Raw genomic sequence first — 4,733 nt, 5'->3', positions numbered from 1 at the left:
TATTTAGCTTGCAGGGTGCTTTTTTCAGGTTGCTTTTTGTTTTTGAAAAATGTGTAGTCAGCAGTTTAGCTTTTAACAGTTTCATTGATTTACTTTTTTGTAATGTACAGTAATATGAACAATTTTTGTCATGGGCAGCTTTAAGACCTGAACTCTTTCATGGCATGCATTTTTAATTTCTCTTTGCTATTTGGGCTGATTGGGATCTGATAAAAGGAAAAATAAAGAATTACGAGATTTATTTTTACCTGATTTTTGTTTCTGAGAAAAATGAGGTCCACACATGAGGACATTAACTTTAAATTTCGATAGAACAGTAGCACTATAACGTCTTCGTAAGTGGATATCAGGCCATTGTAGGGCAAAATTTAGTATATTGGTCTAGACAACCCAAAATGTGATGTCCACATATGTGGACGCCAGGTCCTAGGAGGATAAAAGTCAAGTTATATTTTATTTAGCATCAAATCACAATAACAGTCACCTCAAGGCAGTTTATATTGCAATGCTAGGGGAAGAAAAAAAGAAAAAATTCAAACAGGCACAAAAATTTAGACATTATGGCATTAAGCATATGTACCAAAACCTCGTCATGCTATTTCAAAAAAATTACCTTTTGGCAAATACTAAAACTGAAAACAGTAATTGTATGTGTTTTTATTTTACTTAGTTTTGTAAGTGCAAAACTAACTAAAATAAATTTCTGTCAGTTAACTACAGGGTATTTTCTTCACACTTTAACCTTGCATGGGAGAGGGTCAACACTCAGTTCTTCCCTGATACTTTGTATAAATTACTGGTGTAACCATGTTTTACATCTTACCTCGGTCTTTAGCTCTATTCACTCTTAGTAAGCACGAAAAATGATCTTCTAATAAAATAAATGTGGTCACAAATACACTTAGGTAGATGGTGGCCAAGGAAGAAGGCAGAAAGCAAGGAGACAGACAGATGGAGACAGAGTGGTGGGCAGGCAATGTTGGTGATTGATGAGACTACAGGGGAGAGCTAGTCTTCTGACGTGGTGTGATTCCACTGATTTATATTTAAGGGAGTGCTCTGTCGTTCTCAGAGGGGTGAAGGAAAGAGGAGAGGAAGGAATGAGGTGAAAGTGAGGACATTAGATCACCCTGACAAACCTATCTGTCAATCAGATGGATTCTTCAGTGAGCAAGCTTGCATGTCCTGTGTTTTTCTCTGGGTCTTGGTGGAATTGTTTAAATATTAATGATTTCTTTAGGTGCGTTCACATTTTCTTCAGGTCTTGCATGTGGGGGTGGGGTCTCGTGGTGCTTGTGTATCACGCATGTTTCTTCAGCTGAATGGCAATAACGCGGTTAGCATGGACGTGCGCACGCTGCTGTGTGAAATCAAACAGTTTTATAAAGTACCTCACTAAAGCTGCTGGTGAACTTTTAAGTTGTACAGTAGCAGTTCCTATGCACACAAGAGTGCCTGCATGCCCACACAGAAATACTCCCTTGTGGCCGAAAGACACATGCTTTAAACCCTTGAAGCAATGAAAGCACTTCAGCTATATCGCCATATCTAATCATAAGACTTAAGATTATGCCTGTGACCAATGAGGATACAACGCTTTAATTCTGTGTATCTGTCACATATTCAAACCCTCATGTCTGGCTAACAGGCCATGGAAATCGCAGATCTCCATAACTAATCGCAGCACATTCAGGTAAACACAGTTTAAGTAACTTGGTCAAATACAAACTGGCTCACTTATATTATATAATGTTTAAATCCACAATTCATTTATAGTCAAACACAATAAATAAAAGTCAGCATTCAGTAAAAAACAATAATACCATTAATGTAGTAACACTACACAACTAGTAACAGTAATGAGAACATGGCAAGTGTCACTGATTACACTTATTTTTAAGAGATTGTAGAACATTTTTCTTTTCTTTGTTCTTTGCTGGTTCTGAAAGAATAAATCCACAGCTGACTCGATCAAATTATGCTTTTTATAATTTATTTTATGGCTCCACATAATGAGTGGGGTCATATTTCACTCAGGACACTTACTATACAAGATATATGCATCAGTCATCCGTCACAGGCTAACATTGCATCCTCACAAGTACAGACACATACAGAAAAAATAGAAAAACAAACCAACACACACAAATACACACACACACACACACACACACACACACACACACACACACACACACGCACAGGGTAGACATCAAACAAAGAGACACAGACAAAGACGAAGGCACATGTAGTGATGCACATGGGAACCAATCTGTGATCACTACCAGCGTAACGCTGAAGCCTCAGAGGGGAGTTGCCTCGGGCTTACCTTTACATGTATGATGAGATCAGACAGAATATATGCATGGTGTATAAAGCTACAAAAACAACAACAACAACAACAAGAAAAACATGTGTGGAAAATAAATTTGTGCATATTCACATCCTGTGTCATCCCATGTAAGTGAATTTAGGAGTACTGTATGTGTGCATTGTTTGAGTAGATTCTGTGCCTTTGTCACTATGAGTGCATTTTTTCAACAGTATGGCCAATGCAGAGCAATTAATAATGTAGCACTTGCAGAGGTAAAGGAAGTGTGTGTGTCTGGTGGAAGCATGGAGGAAGAGGGAAAATAGACAGTGGGAGACAAAGAGAATAAGGAGATGGGCAAGAAGGGGGAGAAGGGAGAAAGATGACACAACATAGGGACAAACAAGCAGCATCTGTAGAGGGGGAAGAGAAATGGAAGGGAAAGTACTGACTGTTTCATTTTATTTATTTACTGTTAGGATTTTTTTTCAATTTAAAGAAAATCTTTGACTAGTTACATCTTTAATTTAAAAGTTTACCAAAAAATTCAAACTCTGTCTCATAGCAACCACAGCAAGTGAACAGGAAGCAGGTCAGTGTCTTGCTTTAGGGTTCTCTAGCAGAATAAATGGCTGTAGTGCAGTTTGGCCCCTTCTTCTCCTCTTATTCAACATTTACATAAGTAAGTGTTTCCATCCATTTACTGTTCATATCAAATGTTTACATATATTTGTTTTGCATGTGCACTCTCTCCTGCCAAAAAAATAGAGAGACGGGATGATTCACTAAAAACACGAGCAGCTTGTGTTTCATTAATATTTCCAGGAAATGATTCACGTCCCATGAAAATAAATAGGATAAAATCAAGCTGTAAAAGGGAGAATGGCTGGATATATTTTCGCAGATAAAAAGAAAAGGGATCTGAAGTGTCAGCGTTCAGGGTTCTGCTGTGGTTGGGAAGATTAAGTTGGGAGTGTATGTTTGAAAAAAGAAAAACATTACAGAAAAAAATATCTCATTAATCTGCAACAATTGTGTTGAGGCTGACGTGTCTGAGGTGAAGTACGGATAGAGTAAGAGAGCCATGGCTGTATATACAATGTGAATTGGATTAAAGAGGTCGTGAAAGAGTCAAGAAACTGGGAGGGGGGGGTATTTTCTCTTTTTGGGGAGGCAGGAAGAATGGGCCAGTGAAATGGAAGAAGAGGAGAAGGTGAAGGTGGTCAGGGGGAAAAGAGTGGAAAGAGGCATGAAGGTAGAAATAGTCTTTTGGGAGATAAGAAAGCACCAGTGAACATCAGCACATGGCTGCATCGCTGGAGACGCACTGCAACTGTTGGGCTGAGTAGAAATGTAGTGTGCAGCCAAACTAGAGGGGGCATAGAGAACATCTCAGTGTGTGTTGATGCATATGTCTGTGCACATGAAACCAGGGGAAGTGTGGGTACTGAGGTGGGGAAAGGGAGGTGATGAGGATGAATGTGAGTGTGTGCACCCATGACAACGGGCGGTGGTGCAAAGTGAGAATAATAAGGGGGTGTGCTCTTTTCTGCAGACAATAGGGCCAAGGGTGGGTATGGTCCTTGGTGTGGGGGATGTGGGGATAGGGGTGGAGGGGCATTGCCACTCAAGATGCCGAAGAATGGGCTGTGCTTCAGCAGACGTGAGGGTTGGGAGAGGTAAGCTTGCTGTGGGAGAGGACAGCTGCATGTACAGTAAAAAAAGACAAAAACATAAAGAGTGGGTTAATAAAGGGGCAAGGAAAAAGGGTTGGTGAATGATAAGGATGGGGATTGATGAATAGAGGTGGGGGCATATAAGGCAATGAAAGCCGAAAAGGGGGGTGAGGAGGGCTGGGTGTGGAGACAGACGGGGAGGAAGAGTGTGGGGGGAAAAAAGAAGATGAAGAGTGAGTCGCTGCAGTAGAGCTCCTCACCCACAAAGGAACCCCCATGCAGCCTCAGCTACTGAGCCAGAACCACTGCAGCTGCGACTGCTAAAAGAGTGTGTATGAGTGTGTGAGTGTGGGACCTAGTTAATGTGTCTGCTTGTGTGTTTATGTCAACCTGTGGTGGCAACTGTGGCTTTGAAAACCTGACCACATGCAAGACTGAGGTCTGAATCTCTGCAACGTACAGCAGAGTGGCAGTGCAGAAGTGGCAATGCAGAAGTGGGTTAGAGCAGCGGAGAGAGAGAAAGGATGAGAGAGACTTGAGAGGGAAGGGCGTATAGAGACAGACGGGAAAAGAAAGAGGGTGAAAGAGCAAGAGATCGAAAGTGCCAGAGAGAGACAGTGAATAAGAGACTAAAAGATTGAGAAAAACAAAGATTAAACTAAGAGGAGATGAGGTCAAAAGGAGGAGGGAAACTGTGAAATATGGACGTGGTGGAGGGAGGGAGGGAGGGAGGGAATGACTGAGGC

The sequence above is a fragment of the Oreochromis niloticus genome, linkage group LG6 (genome assembly GCF_001858045.2).
Source record: "Oreochromis niloticus isolate F11D_XX linkage group LG6, O_niloticus_UMD_NMBU, whole genome shotgun sequence".
Lineage (NCBI taxonomy): Eukaryota > Metazoa > Chordata > Actinopteri > Cichliformes > Cichlidae > Oreochromis > Oreochromis niloticus.
The sequence above is the reverse complement of the archived record's forward strand: the minus strand, read 5'-3'. Positions refer to the sequence as shown.